General features: G+C 42.0%; 1 pseudogene; it reads left to right on the forward strand.

Annotated features, from left to right (window-relative positions):
* The first annotated feature begins 357 nt into the window (after positions 1–357).
* Positions 358–20,347, forward strand: LOC144531721 (uncharacterized; annotated as a pseudogene).
* Positions 20,348–27,100: the final 6,753 nt, after the last annotated feature.

Here is a 27,100-nt window from a genome sequence, read left to right on the forward strand (position 1 = left end):
TTAAATCTATTTACAAAGATGTGTGTTGTTCATTTCCACTAAGCTTCCTATGTTGGCAATATATTGGTGCGAGTCCTGCAAATCAGATTCTGACTGATTCCCAGTAGATGTGTTGGAACCGGTGGCAGCCCAGGTTTCTAATCACTACTCTGTATTCACTTTCGGTCATGGCTGGCCTCGGCGGTTAGTCTTGCATCATTAAAGTGAGTTGTTTTACTCATGGGCGCGCCAAACTCAGCATGGTACGTATGGGTCGCGTGTCCTCCTATCAGCATTAGGGTCATCGCACCGTCCTATTTCATGGATCCTTCTTGGTATCCTATGTCTGATTTTGTTACTTTTTACCTAGATTCTGCGATGCCCGCTGAAGGTGAGTATTTTGCGTATCTACCCAGACACTTTCTATCACTTATTAAGATTACTTTTGGGCATGTCGACACAATTATTTTTGTTTGTGGTTGGTAATCACTTGCTTCGCATAATCGTCATCGTGCGGATGGCTTCTCTGTCTTGACCACACTAGCGTCAATTGGTATCTGGGTATTACTAAGGCTCTATATTAATAATACATGTGTGGCACTCGTTTTCTTTTGCTGAGTTAAGTTTTGGGGGAATCCCTATCCTAAGTATGGTGGTGGTAGTCCATCTTACTGGGCAAAAGGCTTATGTCTTATGTTATTGATCGAATTTTAGCAGCAAGTTGTACAGTTCATCTCTGCAATATGTTTAAACAGAATTCATCTTTGCAATGGGATTCTCATATTTGCTACACCCTATAGATCTCATCATATCAATGTCTCATTATGAGCATGTTTTACACTATGTCTTTGCAGCACGGCCAGCTATACTTCATATATTGCACGTTCAAATTGCTTCTTCTTTGCAGCATGTTTAACCAGTTTTTTCTCGCAGCATGGGTAAATACTCTATTGTAACTCTTCATTTATGCAGTGCATTAAGTGACGTTATCACTGACCTTGTACGCAGCTAACTCATGACATTTGACCTCATTCAAGTTGTACTCCTTACAACACTAACCTTCTAAGTCGCAGATACACTGCTTCTTTTCATTGCTTTTAATCTAAGATTAACTACTCATTGCCTAGGCTCATACTAAAGGTTTTCCCGGCTATATTTCAGTTCAGCAATAACTCGGCATATGGTCTTCCTCTGTTTACTCCTCTTACATTCATGATGTCATCGCAAACCAGAGATCTTTTAGGCATAATCCTGGTAAGCGTGCATATAACTGGTGGTGGTGTATTGATCTCTGAACAGTGGTGGAGGAAGTACTGAATCTCAGTACAAATAACCAGACATATATTCATTTTAGTAAAAGTACAATGAAAACCCTTCTTTAGTAATAGTAACAGTACCTGATTTTAAATGTACTAAAGTCTGCAGAGATTCTGGGTTTGTTCCGGCCTGAATTGCCGAGGTTTTGTTTTGTGTTCAGCCTTCTTAACGTGGAGGCGCTGGTTCAATCATTGTTGCCCGCACTGACACACAGTTTTGCCCATTTAAAGCTATGATTAAGTATCTATCTTACAGGTCTCAGAGTAGTACCCTGTCACTCTTATTTGTTATTCCTGGAGATTTCCCTATGCCGAAATGTTGGTTTAACCAGCATTTGAAACTAGTCCTTATCAAAGCTAACATTTCACCACAGCATTATACGAGTCATTCATTTAGAATAGGGGCTGTACTACTGCTGGTAGTCAAGGGGTCTCAGTACTTCTCTACAACAACTTGGACGGTGGGCTTCCTCTGTGTGTGTGTGTACTCATCATATATTCTCCCTGATGTAGAAGACATCATCAATAACCAGAGATCTCTTAAACCTTGATTGTGGTAAGATTGCATATAACTGTTGGTGGTATATGGATGGGTGGTGTTCTCAATGGTACTGATGTATTTTACTATTTTGATCAAATTAGATTTATTTTGTTTCTATTTGGTTCCTGCCTGAATTCCTGATGTTTTGTGTTATGTTCAGCCTGAATTGCTGTATGTGTTTTGCCTTATAATTACAGGTGCTGTTGTAACTGCAGTGGTCTGTGGTTGTTCCTACCTGGATTGCCGGAATTTCGTGTTCAGCTAAATTGCTGATTATTTTTGTTTTGTTCCGACCTGAATCGCTGAGGTTTTGTTTGTTTAGATTTAGTTTTGTGTTCAACCTGAATTGCTGATAAGTATTTTTGTTTTTATATCTGCAGAAGTTTTTTGTGTTTGTTCCGGCCTGAATTGCCGAGGTTTTGTTTTGCAACAACGTATTGTTTCATATGCCTTTTGGGGTGTGGCTTATGTTCTAGTATGGTTCAGTGTGTTTATTACTCTGATTATTCACTGATTATTTATCACATTCATGTTTTGTATCACCATACAGATTCTGGCGGATTTAAGGTATGTTTATTCTTGTCATTTAATCACTTAACTTTTCAAGTTTTGGGGGATATGTTTGGTTTTCCTAAACATTAGATTTGTATAGATACCCCTTTACAATGGACTCTAATCTCCAAATAATTATGTTGTACTTACTGGTTATTATTATAGTTACTATCTTATCAATAAATGTTTGCATATCTGCAACGGAGTCTCTCCTGATTGAAATGTAGCTCAGCGTAAATTCTGTCAGGAAGACTTCTATTACGTTGTCTCTCTTCTCTTTAACTGATCAGCTGGGCAGTGGGTGTTACGGTTCTGTATACCAATTAGAATCGGGCACTTATGTTCTAACCAATCACAGCATACTACCATGTTTTAAATCTGTTCTCTCTCCTGCTTCTGTCAGTTGTATTTTCAGACGAGAGTGCGACCCGCCTCCTCCCCTTCTACCTCCAGGCATTTTTGACGGTGTTCTCGGTCTTCTCCCGGTTGACAGCTCGTTTTTACGTCTTCGGATTTTCTCACAGCCACCAGTGTCTAGATTCCATTGGGGGATATGTTTGGTTTTCCTAAACATTAGCTTTCTATAGTTACCCCTTTACAATGGACTCTAATCTCCAAATAATTATGTTGTACTTACTGGTTATATCTTATCAATAAATGTTTGCAACGGAGTCTCTCCTGATTGAAACAAGTTCATATCAACTTAAAAGGTGATTATACACGAATGTCATGTCTACAGCTTGTTCCTGCTTCCCCCTTAGTGGATACATAAACTACTATGGTAGGGTTAATTACTTTATCCTTTTACCACCCACCAGGGCCTGAAGTTAACTTTTTTGGCCACCAGCCTATTTTATTTTGCCTCAGTAAAGGTGAAATACAGGAAATGCATGAGCATCGTTCTTAAACTTGTTAAGAATACACATGTAAGTGTTAAGTTATTAAGGAAATTAATAGAATTGAAGACTCTTGATTTACCCATTTTGGAGCTCAAATCCAAGGCAATGGCGTACTTGGTTGAAATATGAAAGAACAACTAATGCATCAGCTTAGACAACATCAGGTCATTCATAAGTCACAGGTCAGGGGACGAGAATATTGGGCCAGTCTCTAATAACTGTTCATTATTGTCTCTGTACAGATTCAGGGAATCTAGGCAGCTGTATGATAAGGGAATGTTTTGTCTCAGGACTGTCTCCTTTTGGAGGTCGGTGGCCACACTTTAGCATACTTTCCAGAGAGAAAGATAAGCTGAACTAGGCTTTAGCATCTGTGTTTAGGCGCCTGCAATTTCTTTGTTTACCTTAAAGGTTCAGCTAAACGTAACGCTTCCAGCATGAGTTTAAATGCACCTTCAAGAGGACAGGAACTTCAGAGAGTTGGGACGGCACTGCACAACAACACATCATGGTTAAACTGTACTGCCTGCTTAATTCTCTCCTCAATTGAGTGTTCATTTAATGGTCCTGTGTAATTAATCAAGGTCTCCCGAATAGTCTTCACGTATGTGACATGAACTGTGCTGCTCCTGAGTTTTTCCTTAACATTAAACAACTTGAAATGTTGGCCTGTTGGCAGCTCTAGATGAAAAGTCCGGACATCACCAAACTAATTAGAATTCACCCTGAGGGGGACATGAATGTCTGTAACAGATGTCACATCCATCCAACAGTTGCCAAGACATTCCACTCTGAATCAAAGATGTCAACCTGCTGGTGGCGCTTGATCCAAATGTTGTCAAGGCAACTCAGTCCTGACCAAACCCTGCCATCCGTTCAGCGTGAGCAGCCAGCGTTGCTAACGTATGGTTCCTCCAAAGGGTTTTAAAGGGTTAATGGAGGGAATAAATGAATTAGTAAAAGGAACCAAAGGAGTGCGTCATCTTCTTGATAGCGTCCGGCTCAGGCGTGGGGTCGCGCCCCTCTCTCTGAAAGCTCTTTGGCTCTAAACAGAGCTGAGTGTTAGGGTCGGGTAAACTCTTAGGGTTGAAAAGACTCTTTTGAATCGAGGACAAGCCACAGCTTTAGGGTTCAATCACCAGGATACAAAATGTAGCCAGTGTCCTCTCATGGAGCTAACGAGAGCCAGGCCACGACCCCTGACCCTAATGTGCTGAAGTTCACCATGCTCATGTGAAATTAAGAGCAATTAACAGGGAGGTCACTGCTAATGAGGACCCCTGTCTGGATGTCCGAGGCAAGCTGGGCCTGTGGAATGTGGACTCCTTGTGTTCTCTGGGAGAAGTTAGCACCACGTGCTCTTGTATACACGGTATAAGGTGACATTACATTACACAATTCGCTGCTTTTTAGGAATTTAGCTGGCACTGTGGGACTAGCAGTAGCATATTTAGCTCATTAAAAACAGCAGCGAGGAGTGTTAGGAGTAATACCGCCATGGTGAGATCATGTATTTGTCACGTAAAAGATAGTAAGGAGGAAGAGATGGAGCGCTACCGGTTAGATCTGGTGGGGCTTACCTCTCGGTTCTGGAACCATACTCCTGGATAGGGGTTGGACTCTTTTCTTCTCCGGAGTTGCCCAGGGTGTGAGGCGCCGGGCGGGTGTGGGGATACTCACAAGCCCCCGGCTGAGCACCGCTACGTCGGAGTTTACCCCGGTGGAGGAGAGGGTCGCCTCCCTACGCCTGCGGGTTGTGGGGGGGGGGGGGAACTCTGACTGTTGTTTGTGCGTATGCACCAAACAAGTGTTCGGAGTATTCGGCCTTCTTGGAGACCTTGAGTGGAGTCCTGCATGGGGCTCCAGTCGGGGACTCCATAGTTCTGCTGGGGGACTTCAACGCGCACGTGGGTAATGATGGAGACACATGGAGAGGCGTGACTGGGATGAACGGCCTCCCTGATCTAAACCAGAGTGGTTGTTTGTTGTTGGACTTCTGTGCTAGTCATGGATTGTCTATAACGAACACCATGTTCGAACATAGGGATGCTCATCTGAGGCCGTATGTTTTGGACACTCGGGTGAAGAGAGGGGCGGAGCTGTCAACCGATCACCATCTGGTGGTGAGTTGGGTCAGGGGGTGGGGGAAGACTCTGGACAGACCTGGTAAGCCCAAACGGGTAGTGCTGGTAAATTGGGAACGTCTGGAGGAGGCCCCTGTCCAACAGACTTTCAACTCACACCTCCGGTGGAGCTTTTCGTGCATCCCTGTGGAGGCTGGGGGCATTGAACCCGAGTGGACAATGTTCAAAGTTTCCATTGCTGAAGCTGCGGTGAGGAGCTGTGGTCTTAGGGTCTTAGGTGCCTCAAGGGGCGGTAACCCACGAACACTGTGGTGGACACCGGTGGTCAGGGAAGCCGTCCAACTGAAGGAGGAGTCTTTCCGGGATATGTTATCCCAGAGGACTCTGGAGGCAGTTGCAAGGTACCGAAGGGCCTGAAGGGCTGCAGCCTCTGCCGTGAAAGAGGCAAATCAGCGGGTGTGGGAGAATTTCGGAGAAGACATGGAGAAGGACTGTCGGTCGGCACCAAGGTGTTTCTGGAAAACCGTTCACCACCTCAGGAGGGGGAAGTGGGGAACCATCCAAGCTGTGTACAGTAAGGATGGGACGCTGTTGACCTCAACTGAGGAGGTAATAGGGCGGTGGAAGGAGCACTTTGAGGAACTCCTAAATCCGACTAATACGCCCTCTATGGTAGAGGCAGAGCTGGAGGATGATGGGGAATTGTTGTCAATTTCCCTGGTGGAAGTTGCTGAGGTAGTTAAACAACTCACAAAAACACAGTGGCAAAGGGTGCGGTATTACATTCAATTTATCGCACCGTTGTGACGAAAAGAGAGCTGAGCCAGAAGGCAAAGCTCTCAATCTACCGGTCAGTTTTTGTTCCTACCCTCACCTATGGTCATGAAGATTGGGTCATGACCGAAAGAACAAGATCCAGGGTACAAGCGGACGAAATGGGTTTCCTCAGAAGGGTGGCTGGCATCTCCCTTAGAGATAGGGTGAGAAGCTCAGTCATCCGTGAGGAGCTCGGAGTAGAGCCGCTTCTCCTTTGCATCGAAAGGAGCCAGTTGAGGTGGTTCAGGCATCTGGTAAGGATGCCCCCTGGGCGCCTCCCTAGGGAGGTGTTCCAGGCACGTCCAGCTGGGAGGAGGCCTCGGGGAAGACCCAGGACTAGGTGGAGGGATTATATTGCTAACCTGGCCTGGGAACGCCTCGAGATCCCCCAGTCGGAGCTGGTTAATGTGGCTCGGGAAAGGGAAGTTTGGGGTCCCCTGCTGGAGCTGCTACCCCCTCGACCCGATACCGGATAAGCGGACGAAGATGGATGGATGGAAGATAGTAAGCCACCAGTTCAATTCTGGCCTTGGCATTTATTATTTGTCATTTCCCATCTCTCTTCCCTCATTTCTTGTCATCATTTTTTTTTTTTAAATCAGCTATCTAATGAAGCCATGAACTGCCAAAAAAGAAAAACATTTCAAAATCCAATCGACATGCTCCCCAGAAGATGAACCCTTTCAGTATAATTACCTTTATGAAAACATAAATAAACTTTACTTTAGCTCCATACTCTAACCAAAATGTTTTTGTTTTTTTTGTCTTTTGGCTCAGGATATGTATTATCTAACAGGAACATTTTCATGAAATGTGGTACTTTGCATCCATTATTCCAGGGTGATAAACCATTTGGATTTTAATAACTCCATGGCTTTTTTTCTGTGGCACCATCCTGTATGCATAGCATACTTTTGTATTATGCGGTATAATAAGCAGGTCTCTATGAACCGGTAGCAACCTTTAAGATTTAAAGTTGTATTTCCTGATCAGGAGGGGAGCTTGATCAGAGTTGTGACAATAACTAATTTGTCAAGTAGGTGATCCTAAAAACGGCATCATGCTGGTGCTAAAGTGCATAGTATTCATATATGTGTCAGTGTTACATTTGTGCATTTTTTATTTTACGAGTGCATTTGTGTGAGGGAGTTCATGCGTGGCTAAACACACCCACACGTGCTGCTCCAGACCGCGTGCTGCTCATGATTTAATTTGCTCCATCTGAATGTGGCTACTGTCTCTGCTGATATGAGCTAACTGGATTCCAAGCACCTCATTGTGATTATTTGATTACAGCTCATTATCCTGTGAACTCACACCATCCTGTGCTGCTGACATTCAGACACTAGGAGGCGCTGCAGGTCACATGGGGCTCTATTTCTTCCCATGAGGTTTATAGTAGGGAAATGATGTCATCCTGATGATGTCCTTAAGGCAGGGGACCTCTGCTGTTATGTGCGAGCTCACACAGCAAAGAGGGAGGTTATGGCAGTGGTGGAAGAAGTATTCAGATCCTTTACTTTAATAAAAGTACATACCATACCAAAAAAACACTCTTTTACAATAAAAAGTCCTGCTTTTAGAATGTTACTTAGGTAAAAGTATGTAAGTATAATCAGGAAAATGTACTTAAAGTATTAAAAGTAAAAGTACTCAATGCAGAAAAAGCCTCACATTTTACAAACTGGAAACGATCCAAACAGTTGTGTGTTTAATCATTTCAGGTGCACTTGTAGGCCATTATATTGTTGGGTAGTTTAATTTATAATGAAACATTGTGTTTTATAATCTACATGTGTTTCCTGTGCAACAATCTTAATTTGTAAAGTAACTATTAACTTAAGCTGTCACATGAATGTAGCGGTTTAAAAAGTACAACATTTCTCTCTGAAATGTAGAGTAGAGTAGAAGTAGAAAGTGGCATGAAAAGAAAAGACTCAGGTAAAGTACAAGTACCACAAATTTGTACTTAAGTACAGCACTTGAGTAAATATACATAGTTACTTTCCACCATTGGGTTAGCTATGGATATAAAAGTGAGAAAAATACTGTCTGCTGTTTCATGAGTGGAGGATTTTAACAAATATTTAACAGAGCTGTGATGCATACGTTTTGTGATTTTTCCCTGACACTGACACAGAAATATACTTCTTGTTGATGTAGCAGCAACAGTCAAATAATATGAGCACATTCACACAAGCGCTGAAACCAGAAATACTGGTATTCCCAAAAGCTGTGTATTTGATATATACACAAAAGTCGGCCTGACTGTAATTGTATGTGAAGTCGTGTACTGTATTTCTTTTTCGCAATCATGTCCTTTATGTTTGCACTGATGGTGTGGTGTAATGTCACAGCCTTTAAATTTCTACTACGAATAAATCCACCAGCCTGGCTGTGTGGTAATAAAAGAAACATGAACAACGCTGTTGCTTCTGAGAAAGAGCACCTGAATATGAAAACCCACGACACTGAACTCTTGACAAGCTCGGCTTGGTAGTGATATGTAAACAACTGCAATGAGCCAAAAAAGTTGACACCACACAATGCCCCGCCTTTAGGCTACACAAACACACATGACAATTACTGCAGATGGTCAGGCAGGAGGCTTGTGCCAGATGTTTGAAAAGGTTGGCCATAGCAACACAAAAAAAAAAAAAAATCCTGTTCATTGCTTCAATAAAGAAAATATATTTAAAATAAAGAAAAAAAAGTGACAGATATGAACAGAGCCTCAAAGGGCCAACATGTTCAGTGTCCAATCTACAGGTTAAAAAAGAACATTTTGATATTGAGAATAGATATGCCTACTGTAAAGAGGGTGGGTGAAAACGCCTACTAACTGGCAAAAAAGTTCACGTATGTGTTTGCAAAGGGGATTCATTTCAAAGTCCCAAACGTCACTTTATTAGGCTTTACTAAAATGCTAACTGTCCAACCATAATGAACGGTCATGGTTTCTGTACAGTATGACATGGCTGGTTTCAGACTTTCTGGGGCAGCAGTATCCTAGCTCAATAAATGGTAAACGGAAAAATGCCTTGCTTTCAGGTCTGTGTGGTACAGCCAGCAGTACTTTCATATGAAATGTTAACCCTAACCTAATGTCAACTTGTTTTTGGGTGTTGTCTGGTTTTCTTCTTAAACTTTGACCCTTTTTCACTTGATCAAAGTTGAGTGAAACATTTGGTCGCCCAAAAATGTATTGTTCATCGTTATGCCAACCGATCTACCTATCTACCGCTAACGCTAGCTTGCCGATTCTTTCTACTGCCGTACATGCAGATGAATGGCGCCAGTACCCGGAAGGTCCGTGTTTGCTCACCAGTAAATGTCCACTGGATGACTCGCTTCAGAAGGGTTGAAAATCGGCAATTTTCCCTCTTTAGCGTTTAGCTTAGCGCATCTCATCCTCCCCAGCTCCACTCTCATGTCAAAAATCGTCACATCAGGTTGCTAAAAAACAAGATGGCGATCCCCGTATCGCCAAAGTCGAGGCTTCAAAACGGCAGTCCACAAACCAACGGGTGATGTCACTGATGCCATGTCTATTATTTTACAGTCTATGGTTTGCCGTTGTAGTTTAACATGTTAGCATGCTAACGTTAGCTAAGTAACGCTAACACAGCTAATGTGGGAGTGATGGTTTTGCTAGTATTAAATTAAAGTTTTAACCTGATGGTGGCACCAGATGGAAAGTCAGAGATCATCCTGTGGAGAACGTAAATATCTGTAGCCCCGCCATTTTCATTGCAAGCTATTCAACTTGTTGAGACATTTTAGCCTTTAATATTTTAGTGGTGGACCAACTGACTTTGCCAGCCATGCTGCAAGCTTGACTTCAAACTTTAAGCAAGAGACAATCAAAAATTGCACCAAATATTCCAATGTGGTTCTGTATGTGGGTCAATCTACAGTGGCCGCATTTCAAATAAATACATTAAATGGACCAATCTTAGTCCCTTCATAATCCTCGAGATAGCCCACTGAGGGGTGAAACATTGTTAGCAACTTCTTTATCATTCTGTTTTTATAAAAGGTAAAGACTGTTCACCTGATGACAGCAGGGACACAGATACATTACCTGAAAGCAAACTTGCCCCTCATCAGCCATGAGATAAGTCAATGTTTACATTCTCCAGTTTTCAGATAATTTAGGTTGATTGGCTAAAGTGTGTGAGGTTATCTTATCTAAACTAAACACTGAGAGACCTGCAGAGACCGCAGGAGGAATCTTCCAGTGGCTTTAGTTTTGTAATCTCTGCTTCTGTCACTTGTGGGGTTGAATTAATTCGATACAACATATGCATATACACACAGCAGCACACAGTCATGCACTCGTATGTGGGGAAACACCATAGACTGTAAAAAATAATGAATGTAGCATCAGTGACGTCACACATTGGTTGTGGATTGTCCTTTTGGAACCTGGTGCTTGGCGATCTTGGTTTTTTGCAACCGAATGTGGAGGATGACGCGGCCAAGCCAGTGTTGTTTACGGTTGCGATTTACCGCACCATAAACGCCGACCTGCGGGTAAACGCCGACCTGCGGGTACTGCCACCATTCATCTGCATGTACGGCAGTACAGAAAATCTGCAAACTTTGCTATAAGTTACCAACTAACGCTATCGCTAACTAGCTAGCTTGGTTGGCAGGAAGCTGAACAAGACATTTTAAGGCGACCAAAATGTTCCAATTAACTTTGACGAAGTGAAAACCCACAGTGAGAGGGTCGAAGTTCAAGATGGAAACATGGACAACACCCAAAAAACAAGTTAACTTCTTTTTAATGTCCACAGGGCCATGGTTAGCATTGCTAAGCCTCTTTCATGATTGTAGCCACGCCCCTAAAGCATCCCCTGCGCTATTGTCTATTTTAAAGTAAATGGAACATCATGCTGTTTTGAGGAAGACTTGAAAGTAGCAAATGAGACCATAAACTCATTATGTAAATGTTTATTAAGGTAATAAAGCAAGTGAGATATAAGGTCATTTTCTCATATAGAAACAGACTTCTCTTTAATGCACTTTGTCCATTATTTTTTACAGTCTATGGTACAAACACGGAACAAGCTCACAAAACAAATCAGTAGAACATGTCATTATCAAGTTGGGTAAAACAAAATTGATACTTTTCAGCAAAGCAAAAGTTTTTTTGCACCTTGTACGCTCACCATGCACCTGGACCCCCACTCTACTAATTATTTGCAGTAAAAGATCTTTGGATGTAGACTGGAAAAAAAAAAAAAACACTGCCAATAAACAGAATCCACACAGCATGTTTCCTCCCAAACATATTTGTCAAAACCATTTAGAAGGTATTTTTTAGTAAACAGATTTTCGTCCCCTGCCCTTCTTTGACCAACCACTCATTAGCCCTTCCAGATACAGGTATTTAACATAAAAACACAGGTGACCTCCATTCAACTTGAAATGCAACTTCAACAAAAGCAGTTGGCTGAACCAGTGATCATTTAGCAGACCATCTCCACACCCCGGGCAACTCAGACCCGCGTATCATCATTGTATCTGCTGCTGTTTGCGTCTGACAGTTGCCACATAATGGATAGCCGGGGCGGCAGAGTAAACAGTTAGGGGCGTGAGCTGTGTGCAGGGGAGGTCAGACATGCTGATTTATGGCCTGTGTAATAAATCACCTCCTCTTTCAGGAAGGTCCCCGTCAGATACTCCCATCTTTGGGATTGGCTGTGGCCTCCATGACCTGCAGCTGCCCATGCACTGCCAATCCAATACTCCTCCTCAGCGGTGGAAGAAGTATAAAAATCCTTTACTTAAGTAAAAGTACCAATACCACCCTGTTAAAAAAAGTTAAAGTCCTGCATTGAAAATGTTACTTTAGTAAATGTAAGTATAATCAGGAAAATGTACTTGAAGTATAAAAAAAGTACTCAATGCGAAAAAATCCTCACATTTTAGAAACTGGAAATGATCATAAGAGTTCTGCATTTAATTGGCAAATAATTTCCACTGGACTTGTAGGCCTGTATATTGTTGGGCAGTTTTATTTATAAGAAAACATTGTATTTTATAAACTATGTGTGTTTTGTGTGCAAAAATCTTAATTTGTTAAGTAAGTAGCAACTTAAGGTGTCAGATTATTGTAGTGGAGTAAATAGCAAGGTTATTATAGTTTTGCATTTTTCATTAGTTTTTATTTTTATTTCATTTGACTTTTTGTTTTCAAATTCAGTTTAGTTTTAATTAGTTTTTAAAGCGGGTTTTGTCCGTAACGTTACCGGGGTTAGCTTCTGTTTCGGGGAAAGGGGGCTTTGCGTTCTCCTTTACCTTGTTAAGGTAAGCTAGGTTAGACTCCTAGCTTGTGTGCGCTTCTCAAATGTACTTTCAAATTGTGGGATTTTTCCCTGTAATAAATTGACCACATATTTTACCATCTTCCACTGCAAGGCGCTTTTATCTGACGCAGTCATAATCAAATAGGACTTCCGCTTTCTTCCGACTTGCGGTACCGCTGATGCCAGGTGAGAGGCACGGAGCCAAGGACATGTTGTGTTCAATTTGACGTGGAATGTCGGAATTTCTGGGTTCCCAGTCGGAAACTATACACGTCTACAGGAAATGTCATGGTCATTATTTGCTTTATGAAAGATCGAAAAAGACGAAACTAAGGACATTTACTCGATAACTTTATTTTATTTTAGTTAGTTTTGCAAACAGACATTACAGTTTTAGTTTAGTTATCGTTTTTTTGTAATGCCTCGTTTTTATTTTTATTTCAGTTAACGACAATATTTTTTCGTTATTTCGTTCGTTTTCGTTAACAATTATAACCTTGGTAAACAGTACAATATTTCTCTCTGAAATGTAGCGAATAGAAGTATAAAGTGGCATGAAAAGAAAAGTCTTGAGTAAATTACAAGTACCTCAAATTTGTATTTTAGTACAGTACTTGAGTTACTTAGAACCAGTCCACCACTGCTCCTCCTCATCCTTCTTTTCTTCCCTCCTTCTTCACCTCCTCTCTCGATTACTTTCCTTTAGTCATTTATCTCTTGCTCTTCATTCTTGTGTTCCTTGTCCCCTCACTCATCTTTGTCCTCCTGCTTTTATTGCTCCTCAAGTTTCACAAAACCTCTTTCTCGTCTCCTGCTACTTCTCCCCTTACACATTTAATCTTCTCCTCCTTATCCTCTTCCCTCTCCCTCATCCTCTTCTTACTCTCTCACCTCTTGCTGCTCCTTCCTTCATTCCTCATCCTCTCTCACCAGTCACAACTGCTCTCTTTCATCTCCCTCCCACTTAATAAGATAACATCCATTAAGACTCACTCCGTCATCATTTAAGTGTCCGTTGCAAACATCTACTTAAAAAGATGGGGTGGGAACATACAACGCATGGGGGACTGTTACTAAGCCTGTCACAAATTACCAGCAGGGGTGCAAATAAATACATAGAAAAATAAATAAGCCCAGATGCAGTTCATCTGATCTATTCATTTTATTTGTTTTTTTGACATTTGTTGCATATGTTTGGAAAATACTTGAGCGCAGAAAAAAAATACTGGAGCTGTTGAACTTGGATTATTGCTTGAAGAGAACACCGTTTTGGGATTGCAAATAAGTATTCACGCTTCAAGACGAAGGCTTTGTGTATGGCAAGCAATACTGTAGCCTGTCATAGTATAGTATAATATAGTCTTAAAAAAGTCATAAAACATCATACTATAGTATATTGAAAAAAGTGATAAAAGTAATCGATAGAATATCGAAATAAAATAGTATAGTAAGTTGAAAAAAGTATAGTATAGTAATGAGAAAAAAGTGATAAAAAGGTCATAGTGTAGTGTGTCAAAAAAAAGTCATAAAAAAGTCTTAGTATATCGAAAAAAAATCATTAAAAAAAGTCATAGAATAGTATGTCAAAAAAAGTCTGGAAGAACATGCAAACTCCACACAAAAAGGCCACTGTGCTACCAAGTAGAGTATGTTGAAAAGATAATTTATACATAATAATATAAGTCTACTTTAATCATATTGCATGGGACTGAAACTGCCGTGAGCAGTTCAAAGCCAGGAAAAAAAAAAGTCCTTTAATGAATAAGAACAAGGGAAATGTGACTGTTTAGCACCCTAAAAGCGTTGCTTTTACACATTTTTCTTCAGGCCTTTCAGGCTCTGAGAATGTAAATAGCCATTTTATATGTAAATTGGGAAACATTTTATTTCACCCCTGTCTCTATTTGTATCAAATACGCTTTGAAGGAAGACAAAATTGCTGCTTGGAAATTGCATCTCGGATTATGTTTTGTGGCGCTGCTCTTTTTGAGTGAGGGAAGTGCTACACTCCAAATTTGTTAGGGGGTGGTGGACAGAGTGGGGTTTGCATCCTGATTCCCACCTGTGATTTAGTTATGTGGTTTGGGTTAAGTATAAAAAAATATATATATATATTTTTAGGAGAATATTAACTGTAAATGTTAACATAGATTGAATATTGTTAATCAAAGAACAGTTTTCAACCCTCAGTCTGCCTGCAGTTTTTTTTCTTTCAGGCTGCATAAGAACTCTAAAAACAAGTTAGGACTGTATGCAACCTGCAAGGTGAAGCCCGGTGCAAAAAAGTCCTAAAGCATTCATGGCACCGCTTGCTGCTGGTCATTGCTTTAAGTGCACCATAACTGAAGGCGGTTCAGAAAAAAATATTAAATCCTCTGAGGACGAAAAACGCAACTGCCTTCTAGGACGATTGAGTAGTCTGGATCAACGGAAGTACATTTCCAGGATAAAGCCTGATATCCTGCGTGTCTGCTCTCTGTGTGTTGCTGTTGTCAAAATCCCTTCGCTACGGGAAACCACAATAGCCTTCGAGCTAGCAAGCTACACGCTAAAAATGGAATTTGAATTGTGCAATAAGGCAGGCCTGCTTGGTTCATGTATGGAATGATTGTGAAGATTTACAAAAAAATATGTTTACTGCATTTACTTTCTAACTGGAACGTTTTGGGACTGATTGGAGGGATTACTGTGGACGAAGTACACAGTGATACACTGGTAAGAGCAAATTACGTTTCACCATGTATCCAGTTAATTTAAATAGCTCATCTTACTGTATTGTGTGAACAGTTACCTTCATATAATATTGCATGTGACGTTTTCTTTTGCGGGGTGCAAATGTTCCACCAAAACAAGTTCCTTCCCGAGACTATTTTGCAGAGACTAAGGATTGATCAACCTTCACCATAGCTGCCGGTTCATATGAAATGGATGCTGGAATACTACCCCAAGTTCACACTATTCAACTCCCATAACACCCTTGACGTTAAGAGCATGAACACTTTGGGCATTTGGATCGTTCTTGCCTAAACAGACAACAGACAATACTTTTTGTTGTTTCAAGAGTCCATGGTTCCTATGGTTGTCGTGGACTCGTGAAACATCCAAAAAGTATTGTACAGACAAGAATGCAGATTGACAATGGCCTCATGTAAAATCAAAGATGGCGCAGGATTTCTTCCTCGCACACCAAGTTGAGTCAGCGGTGCTGTCAGTGCTGCCACAGGTGGCCAGAAGCTACATAGTAGCAACACTGATTAAAACGGTAGTCCCTTTAATATAATCTTTCAAGTAGCATGTTCCTAGGACCCCATTTGAAGAACCCTAGATTTTCAGGGTAGAACCTAACTTTAAGTGTTGATGCTTGTGCAGTATTCCAGTTTTGTTCGGTAACTAAAGTTAACGCAGTGTGAGGGAGAGAAGACAGACGGAGGAAAATAGTGTTATTTCGAGAAAAATGTTGTACTAGTTGCTTAGTTTTTTGTTTCTTTTTAGCCCCCTGGTAGCCTTTAGTCTCTAGAAAGAGCCAGCATCTACGCAAATCTACATACTTGTGCGTGGAGGACCGCACTTTTTCCCTAATTGAGTAGTAGCTAAACATTAGCTTCAGGCTAACGCCAGCTCCATGGCTATCTCCACACCTGGCGAGTCCCCACTTCCACACAGCTTGAAAATGCAAACAAAGAAATTGCTGACCTTAGGGAAGAAGTTCTTCAGCTTTCCGAAGACTTAAAAACAAAGATGCCTTGTTAACCGCCTATCTGGACGTTGCTCAAAATCAGTCGCTTCAAATCACAACTCTCTCGGCGGCCTTCTAGGATACTGTAGATTGGGACCCATCCGCCTGCCCACATCCATCTTCTAGTTCGACACCGACCATCAGGCCATCCTGGACTAAAGTGGTTTGCGGCCGAAAGAGAGCCTCGGGTAGGGCTCCATCGCCTCCTGCCCTCAGCCTCTCCAGTCGCTTCAATGCCCTGTCGAAGCCGAATGTTCCCCCGGTAACGGCCGACGTGGTTACCCGGGCTTGCTCCGCTCCAAAGCCGACTGACCTGCGGTTGTCAACGGGGAGGACCGCTGCCTCATGGCGAAAATTTCGGAGGGATGCGGTAGTCAGACGGTCCGGTGGCCTCCCTTGCCTGAACTGGCCAAATGACAACGTTCCTCAAAAACAATCTCCCCCACCAAATGGTAAGCAATATTCCTCTTCTTTTCCTTGTCCATCTGCAACCGATATTGGCTGTTTTGTTCCTGCCACCGGTCATTCACGCCCCCCCACCCCTCGTCCGCTCTTCCCCCCAACCACAATAATTATTGGTGACTCCATCACCCGGGATATACGTTTTTTTAATGCTGTCACACACTGCTTTCCTGGAGCCAAAGTTGCAGACATCCTGGCTAAAGCTGTGGACCTGATACCCTCACTCCCGACGTCTATTAAACGCATCGTGGTCCATTGTGGACATAACGACATGTCCTATCAGCAGAGTGAACGCACAAAGAAAGACTTTGACACCCTCATTGAAGCTTTAAAAAGCACTGGGAAGTTGATTTTTATTTCGGGCCCACTTCCATCTCGAGGTTGCGGAGTATGCCTTTTTAGCAGACTACTCATCCTCAACACCTGGCTCCAGCATGCATGCAACATCCACAAGATAGGTTTTATTGACAATTTTAATCTGTTTTGGGAATGTGGCTCCCTGTTCAGCAGGGAAGGGATTCATCCCAGTAGACGCGGCAGCCAGATGCTATGTGAGAATTTGCGACATGCCGTGGGTGCAGACCCAGACCTTAGATTGACTGTTTGCACCCCATAAACACACACACAAGCACACCTCTCAGTCATATTCTCCCATAAGCTCTCACTCCTTTACAAATAACTCTGCTAACCCACAGACTAGCTATATCATTCCAGTAAGAATCAATAATATCAGTAATCAGAGGTACAGCGCTACACGCTCCTCTGTGCTTCCTTTGGAGCAGCAACCCATTCATAATGTCACCCGACTGAGATCGGTAAAATCAAACGAGGTGCTATACTTAACAACCTAATTGGAATTAAAACAACCACTACAACGATAGAACAGAATAGGAAAATCAAATGTGGACTATTAAATGTTAGATCTGTCTTCTAAAGCTTTATTGGTAAACGATTTGATATCCGATAATCAAATTGATCTATTCTGTCTTACTGAAACATGGCTGGGCCATGAAAAATATGTTAGTCTAAATGAAGCCACTCCTCCCAGTCATAATAATACTCAAATTCCTAGAGGCTCAGGCCGAGGAGGAGGAGTTGCAGCCATATTTGACTCAAACCTGTTAATTAATCCTAAACCTAAACTAAATTATAACTCTTTTGAAAGTCTTCAGTTCATCTTCAACATCTGATATGGAAAACATTACAGCCAATTATATTTGTTGTTGTTTACCGAGCGCCAGGCCCGTATTCCGAATTTTTATCTTAATTATCAGAGTTCTTGTCATGTGTTGTCCTAAACACTGATAAAATAATTATTGTAGGTGATTTTAATATCCATGTGGACGATGACAGCAATAGCCTTAGTACTGCCTTCAACTCACTACTAGATTCAATTGGTTTCAGTCAGTGTGCATAAGGCCACACACTGTTATAACCACACCCTCGACCTTGTGCTGTCATATGGCATCGAAATTGAAGATTTGATAGTATTTCCACAGAATTCTTTATTATCAGACCATTTTTTAATAACTTTCGAATTCTTACTATCCGATTATACAAAATTAAATAAAACCTTCTACACTAGATGCCTGACAGTGCTATAGCTAAATTTAAGGAAGATATGAACAGCATTTAACTCAATGTCGTGCTCTAATATAACAGAGGACCTTTATGTTAATTTTAGTCCCTCCCAAATTGATAATTTTGTAGACGGTGCTACGGCCTGCCTACGGACAACTTTAGCCTCTGTTGCTCCCCTCAAAAAGAAGATGATGAAGCAAAGGAAACTAGCACCTTGGTATAACTCCCAAACTCGCAAATTAAAACAAATTTCACAAAAACTTGAAAGTAAATGGCGTTCCACTAAATTGGAAGAATCTCGTTTAGATTGGCAAGACAGTTTGAAAACCTATAGGAAGGCCCTCAGAAATGCCAGATCAGACTATTACTCATCATTAATAGAAGAAAATAAGAACAACCCAAGGTTTCTTTTCAGCACTGTAGCCAGGCTGACAGATAGTCACAGCTCTACTGAGCCATCTATTCCCCTAGCTCTTAGTAGTGACGACTTCATGAGTTTCTTAAATGATAAAATTAGAACAATTAGGGATGGAATTCATCACTCTTTGCCCTCAACTTCTAACGGTTCATCTTTGAATGCAGGAGTGCTAGAAAGAACGACAGGATCTGACATATACTTAGACTGCTTTTTTCCTATAGACCTTCAACAATTAATGCTAAAGGTCTCTTCAGCAAAGCCATCTACCTGTCTCTTAGACCCCATCTCAACGAGGCTACTTAAAGAAGCGTTACCCATGGTTAAGACTTCATTACTAGATATGATCAATGTCGTTATTAACAGGTTATGTAGCTGTGATAAAACCTCTTCTGAAAAAACCTACCCTCGATCCTGAGATCTTAGCTAACTATAGACCTATATCTAACCTTCCCTTTCTCTCCAAGATCCTTGAGAAAGTAGTCGCTAATCAGTTATGTGACTTTTTACATAGGAATATTCTATTATTATATGTCTATTTGAGGACTTTCAGTCAGGATTTAGAAAGCATCATAGCACAGAGACGGCCTACTAACGGCCTTCTAATGGCTGCTGACAAAGGATTTGTCTCCATACTTGTCTTATCCATACCTTCCTTTTACAGAGACTGGAACATTTAGTCGGCATTAAAGGAATCGCGCTAAGCTGGTTTAAGTCCTATTTCTCTGATCGATCTCAATTTGTTAATATCAATGATAAATCCTCTAATTACGCTAGAGTTAGCCATGGCGTTCCTCAAGGCTCAATGCTTGGACCAATTCTTTTCTCCTTGTATATGCTTCCTCTAGGCAATATTATTAGGAAACATTCAATTAACTTTCACTGCAGATGACACCCAATTATATTTGTCAATCAAGCCAGATGAAACCAGTCAGTTAGCTAAACTACATGTGTGAATTAAAGATATAAAAACGTGGATGACCTACAATTTTCTGATGTTAAACTCAATCAAAACTGAAGTGATTGTGTTGGGCTCCAAACACTTCCGAACTTCATTATCTAAAGATATAGCTACTCTGAATGGTATTGCCCTGGCCTCCAGCACTACTGTCAGAAATCTAGGAGTTATTTTTGATCAGGATTTATCCTTCAATGCCCATCTAAAACAAACCTCAAGAACAGCCTTTTTTCATCTTCATAACATTGCCAAAATTAGGGATATCCTGTCGCAAAGCGATGCTGAAAAACTAGTCCATGCATTCGATACTTCTAGACTGGACTACTGTAATTCCTTACTATCAGGATGTTCAAATAAATCCCTTAGGACTCTCCAGCTGATCCAGAATGCTGCAGCACGTGTTCTGACAAGAACTAAGAAAAGATATCATATTTCTCCTGTATTAGCTTCTCTGCATTGGCTTCCTGTAAAATCCAGGATTGAATTTAAAATCCTTCTCCTGACCTACAAAGCTCTAAACGGTCAAGCACCTGCATATCTTGAAGAGGTCTTAGTACCTTATTGTCCCACTAGAGCACTACGTTCCCAGAATTCAGAGCTTCTCGTGGTTCCTAGAGTCTCTAAAAGTAGGATGGGAGCAAGAGCCTTCAGCTATCAAGCTCCTCTCCCGTGGAACCATCACCATATTTAAGAATAAACTGAAAACACTTCTCTTTGATAAAGTTTATAGTTAGGGAGCGAATAGAGTAGAGGGAGGCAGGCCGATACAGCCCGGACAAGGTTGGGGAGAGTTCTAGCCCGATCAGGCACCTCTCTTTGGCCTGCCTCTCTTAGTTATGCTAGTTATGCTATTATAGCTTTCATCTGTTTCCATTTGTGTGCATCCTTGCCCCTGAAATGCTTGTTACTAACCTAGCTCTGGGGAGTTTACTCCCCGGAGTCCTTATGTTTCTTTTCCCGCCCAGAATATTCCCTTGGATTAGGGTGGCACCATGATCTTGGTTGGAGCTGTCAGTGTGGTCCAACGCTCTGCAATGCCCTGCAGTGTCCGGCGATGCTCTGCAGTGTCCGGCTGCGTCCTGCCAAGTGTCTGCGTCTTGCTCCGCCCAACCATGCTGTGCCATGCTACATCCTGTAACGCCCTTCAGTGCCCTGTTATGACATAAACTACTACGACTACCATTTGTAGTCACTGTTGCATTATCTTTATTGTGACTATTATTGCCAATGTTCAGCACACCCCCAACCGGCACCGTCAGACACCGCCTACCAAGAGCCTGGGTCTGTCTGAGGTTTCTTCCTAAAAGGGAAGCTAATGATTGCTCTTGGGGGAATTACTGGAATTGTTGGGTCTATGGAAATTATAGAGTGTGGTCTAGACCTACTCTATCTGTAAAGTGTCTCGAGATAACTCTTGTTATGATTTGATACTATAAATAAAATTGAATTGAATCGAATTAACTAGGGTTGTAGAAATGTGGTCCTGAAACTGCAGCTTTCTTTACTGCAGAAACACAGAAACTTGTGTACTGTGGCAAAGTGGTATAATGCTTCTGTATAGCAGCTAGCTTCATTCATACTGTGTGATATAGACGTTGCTGTTTAAGATAATACTCACTGTCTTTACTTTTGTGGAGACTAATTAGGATCCAAATCAAGAATAATGGAGAAAAGCAGTTTGTAAACCTCCTGGTGTGTTCAGTCCCAGCCACTCAGCCGCTAACAGATTGAAAGTAGCATTCGGCGATCAATGTCCCTCATCAGTATGGAGCAGGTGATCTCTGCCTCTCTGTCCCATTCTCCACTTTGCTCATTATCTCACAAAACACATATGATGGAAACACACACAATGGAAGCATTCACTCAGGAGGTACATGTTTGTGTTCATGCTGGAGATTTATCCCACATATCTGTGTTGTGTGTTGGTATGTGCATGTGATGTTGTGATACGGAGAGATGGGCAGAAATAACCCACTGCGGTTTGTGTGTGTGTGTGTGTGTGTGTGTGTGTGTGTCTGTGTCACAGGACCCAGTCATTCGATTACAGGTCACACTAATCTAATCATCCAGCTGTGAGCTCACTGTGCAGGCCTTTATGAAAGGGACTGTAGTGCTGCCGAGCACAGACCTCAGTCTGTCACCACGTTACCTTTTGCTCAATGACAAACTTTGTCTGGGCCGATTCTGATAGCCTGCAGCTGTTTCCCAGACTGATTGTTGTGGGAGGGAGCGGGCCTTTGCTTCAATTTAGACACCTCACCCGCTCTGGTTAGACATGTTAGTGTAAACAAGGAGTCACCCCAGGTCTATCTGAAACCTGGGGGATGTCCAGGTGTGATTGAGGACAGAGGCGTCTCAGAGATAAAGCTGTTATCAGTGTGACTTACAGGACTGGACGGGACAAGCGACTCAGCTCCCCTCCCTGAAATCATATTGACAGGAAATGCGGCTCCCTCAGATGAACTCTGAGGCGTTTCGTCTGGTTTATCATTCTCGCCCCGCTTCTGAGGGGTTGGCAGCTAATACAGATTTTCTCAGGCTCAATCAGCTGAGTGGGTTGAGGTAAAAGAGATCAATACTTTTCATTTTTAACACAGAGGCAGTATCGACCGCATGACAAGGCCTCTTCAGTGGGCACAGAGAGGCTTTCTGCGCCCCTGATAAGAGGCGTATTATTTTAATCATCATCATCTTTCATCCGCTCCTCTCTTATCTCGCGCACTTACACAGGGAAAATGGTTGAGGAGAGGGTGGCAAGGAGTGCTGCCGAGTCACAGATGCTAAAGCAGATTATCTGACTCATTTCTGAACATGTGACTTCTTATTTTGTACGCTGTTTGTAGAGTTACAGCCGCAGCTAATAGGGTGACATGCTAATGCCAGGTTGTGAAATTATGAATTCATTCATTCATTATGAACACAAAAGCAGCACACAAGACACTAATTGTAACCATAGACATTATATAAAAAAAAAAAAGATGGACGACACGTCTCCAGTTCCTCCCACTGTATAAAAGAGAAGCCTAAATATCCCAGATACGGGCGCCGCCATGTTGTAATTTTGCAGCCAGAGTCTTCCCAATAGTGATCGAGCGGTGGAGCCGTGGTATCAAAGGCCCGCCCATACACCCTGCTGACCAATCGCGAGTCAATCACGGAGTTTCACCCCGTTTTTTCTAATAACTATTAAAAACCAACTTATCAGAAAAATTGAACAGTTAAACAAACATCAGCATGATCAGAACTACCTAAATTGACAGTAACCATCTTTGGGAAAAATGTGTTTGACGTGACCTGTACTGCAGGCAGCCACCAGGGGGCGATCCAGATGTTTTGGCTTCACTTACACAGGCTATGGCTAGTTCTCATGTCGTTAAATTGCATCCACTTTTCCTTCACTTACTTTCTTCTTCACGTCTTAGTCCGTCCTACCAAGGAAGCATGGGAGAGACAGAGGAAATCATGTGAGGACAGAGGAAACGAGGAATTGTGTTTTTGGAGGGATGAGATGTCCTTTCCTGTGAAGCGTCACATGAATTCGTCAGCTGTATGGGCGGATTTAGCAACGGCCTTCAGCTGCACGGCTTTCGGGAAGGCTGTTCTCGTGTATCCTCGCCCGTGTTGTAGTCAAGACCACCTAATGTTGTTGTATTTTGCATGTCTGTCTTTATTTTTATGTATTTAATGGGTAACTATGTTGTCTTGCATGTTTTATGCCTTCTCTTGGACAGGTCGTTGTTGCAAATGAGAATATGTTCACAAATCGGCTTACCTGGTTAAATAAAGGTTAAATAAAAAATAAAAAAGATAATCCGAGAGTGTAGACTAGAGTGTATCGAGACCATGTCAAGACCAAGACTGTGAGGGGTTGAGACTGAGTCAAGACCAAGACCAGACCAGTGCCAGACAGCCAGAGCTTATCCTATCTCCCGCATTCACTTTCTTTAGAGTGCGTGTTAAGAAGGGCGGGGAGAGGGGGTTAACAGTAACAAATTTCAAACTAGAAATGAGTCAAGTTATTGGTTGCATTTCAAGCAGGGAGTTTTACATCCATCACAGTAATGATCTTAACACATACAATTATACAATGCAGAGGCAATTTAGTCATATCCCTGCAGTTCTGGTCTTGAAATAAAATCCTGAGTCCTTCATCCGAGACTGAGACGAGACCGAGTAAAAATATGGTCGATTCCGAGAAGAGACCGAGACCTCCAAAAAGTTGTCTTGAGACCGGTCTTATGACCAAGACCGATCTTGTGACTATGACACTGATCCTCGCTCACAGCTCCTCAGAGATCCCTCCTCCATCCTAGCTCCTCGAGGCAGAAATAAGAGCTTTGAGACGGCCCTCACGAAGGAGGGCCAGAACAACTTCAAGTGAGAAGCTAAGAGCTATCAAATAAGAGACTTGAGCTTCCCCTGGATGTAACACACTCATGTCTAACCAATAATACACAACTAGGTGTCCTGCTTCTGTATTTAAAGGCCCCTGCAAGAATCCACAATGCCTTAATGCCGTTTAGCAAGGCACTAAACCCTCACTTTGTGCAGAGCTGCTGCTGACACAGCGCTTTGACCTGCCAGTGGATGGGGGCAAGTGAAAAATAATTTGTGTCACCATCAGCTGTAATAACAGAGAGATATGTAAACACTCCACGGCCCCAGGACAATGTAACAGTCTTATTATTATAAGAAAGACATAAATGTTTGTATTCATGACCACATCCATATCCATACACACACTGTGATGAAGCCACAACGTTAGATGGTACTGATGCAGATCACAACAGCCGAGTTCCATCACAGAGAGAAAAACAAACTGGATATTGTAATTTTATTCATTGACCAAATTGGCAGTTGAAATACAAGCCATATTCATAAAGTGGCAATAAGAGGCAGAGGCAATACAAAGCTAATGGCTCCGCTAGCGCAGCAGGGTTTATTGTTTCACTGCAGTAATAGACTCTCAAAGACAAACTATTGTTCAGAACCGGCCTTAATGTTTGCAGAAAATCACATAATTATGCTGAGATATGAAATGATGTGAACTTCAGTCGGGGTATTTTTGCATTTTTCCTAAATGTTAAGTTTTACAAGTACTGGATGAACACCAAAAGCCCATGAAACCCATTCAAAACCATTACTTGTCTTACTACCGTATGTGAGATTTGTTTTTCTCTGGCGAGGACAGTCTGACAAAGTGGCAGCTCAAAGACATTTAGGGGACAATTCAGCGACGTTCAACCATATCTCCATCTCTCTGAATGAGGAATAAGGGATATGGTGTGGAAAACGCCTGCAGTTCTTTCCAATGTTCTCTGTGTCTCGGCTGATCAGCCGGCCGTAGCTTCAAAATCGGCTCTGCTTCCGTACAGAAGAAGCTTTTTTTGTGAGTTTATTTAGTTTGCAAAGAAACAGCCAAGAGTGCTTAGCGAAGTTGCAGATCACACACAATGTATCCTGATATTGTACATATAACAACATAGCTCGATCAAATTTGGTCAAATGATCAAATGTATACAATGTAACGAAAAGATGAACCTTGGTCTGGACCTTGGTTGGGACTCTCAGGTGTGAAAAGGCCCTAAGACGGAGCTTTTACCCTGGAAGCACAACTATTTGATAATTCAGCTGCTCTGATGTTTTTAACTCAATCTTCCTTCGTAGATGTGATAGAGTAGAGTTCAGTTCTCCATGACCCAGCTCGCTTCAGTCCATTATGGGAATCTATTGTTTTTGTTTTTCATGACAAAGTTACAATAACCAGACACCTCAATGCTGTGGAACGTTGATTACCTTGAGCTATCGCTGCCAGCTCCCATTCAACCTTTCTATGAATCACGTCAGCCGCATCCATTGTGTGACACAAACCAGGCACAAAGAGGAATTGACTCACTCTGTATATATTTCTGCTGTCAGGTAAATGTCAATGTCTAAGTGTCCGTTTCTGTGGGAACAGAAAACAATTAAAAAAAATTTAGAACGATGACTTGCTTTCTTGGGCCCAAAGGGGATGACGTCTTTAACTTTCGCCTGGATTCATTCACTTCAAACATGAAAGATAAAACTGCAACGATATTAGTCAAGAGACTTCTCTTCTGACCCCTGTTTCCATTCCAGGCAGCCACTGGCAGATTTACCCAATAAACTTTGCTGACAATTCACCAGCGAGGGCTTTAAGGATTGTAAAGGAGATTAACTAAACAAATACCTTCACATTTAGAGGCTAAATCTGTCTTCAAGGAGACTGGTGAGGGCTGAGCAGGGAAATAAAGGCAATAAATGATCTGATAGCTACTGAGGGCATCCTGTGAATCACACGTTTTATGTTTACAGCAATCTACTGTATGTGTCATTCACTGTTGAAGTGTCCTTGAGCAATAGCTGAAAATAAATAGGATTTGCTGCCAGGAGCCTCCCCTCCTCTGGTATGTATGACCTATATTGAGTAATGCATAAAAATAATGTCTTTATTTTGCATTGCAAAGTGCTTTACAACCTCTCAAAATGAATACATAAGGAAGGGGAAGGGATCGCTAGTTAAGAAGTAGTCTACATCCACGACGTTCCACTTCCCGGGATTGCTCCTGTACCACTGGATATTCCGCTGGATGTCACTTCTTTTTCGGCCGGATGTCCGTCACCATCCTCTTTCTTTGTATTGGAATTCTAAACTCTGGTGGATTTCTGAGGACTATGGTTAACTGCTCCTCAGATCTCTGCAGGGTAAATCCAGACAGCTAGCTAGACTATCTGTCCAGTCAGAGTTTTCTGTTGCACGACTTAAAGTGCTCATATTATGCTTTTTGGCTTTTTCCCTTTCCTTTATTGTGTTATATATATTTTTGTGCATATAATAGGTTTACAAAGTGAGAAAGCCCAAAGGCCACCCCAAAGGGACTTACCATCTCCAACAGAAAACACTGTTCACAAACTGCTCCAAACAGCTCTATTGTAGTCCAGCCTTTACTTCCGTGACGATTATAATGCTAGCCTAGCTGCTAGCGTGGCACACCCTCATACTCTGCTTCTGACTGGCTAGGTGTCCTTACCTAGGTACTGAGCATGTGCGACTCCCAACAAAGATGGAACAGAAGTGAGATGTCTCACTCTGTAGCTAAAACAGAGAGCTCAACACACAGGGTGAAAAGAGGAGCTGCAGCAATGTGCAGTACAACAAAAATACGGTGGTTTTAAAAAAAAAATGAAACCATGTAAACTTATTCTGATATAACCTCTAAATACAAGTATGAACCTGAAAATGAGCATAATATGAGCACTGTGAACAACCTTTGAACGTACACATGTTCCACCAAAACAAGGTCCTTCCCGAGGCTATTTTGCAGAGGCACCGTCATTGTGTCCGGGGCTTATCACCACCCAGGATGATTGTGATTGGTTCAAAGAAATGCCAATAAACCAGAGCACGTTTTATTCTCATCCC

Source organism: Sander vitreus, chromosome 16, assembly GCF_031162955.1.
Source record: "Sander vitreus isolate 19-12246 chromosome 16, sanVit1, whole genome shotgun sequence".
Classification (NCBI taxonomy): Eukaryota; Metazoa; Chordata; class Actinopteri; order Perciformes; family Percidae; genus Sander; species Sander vitreus.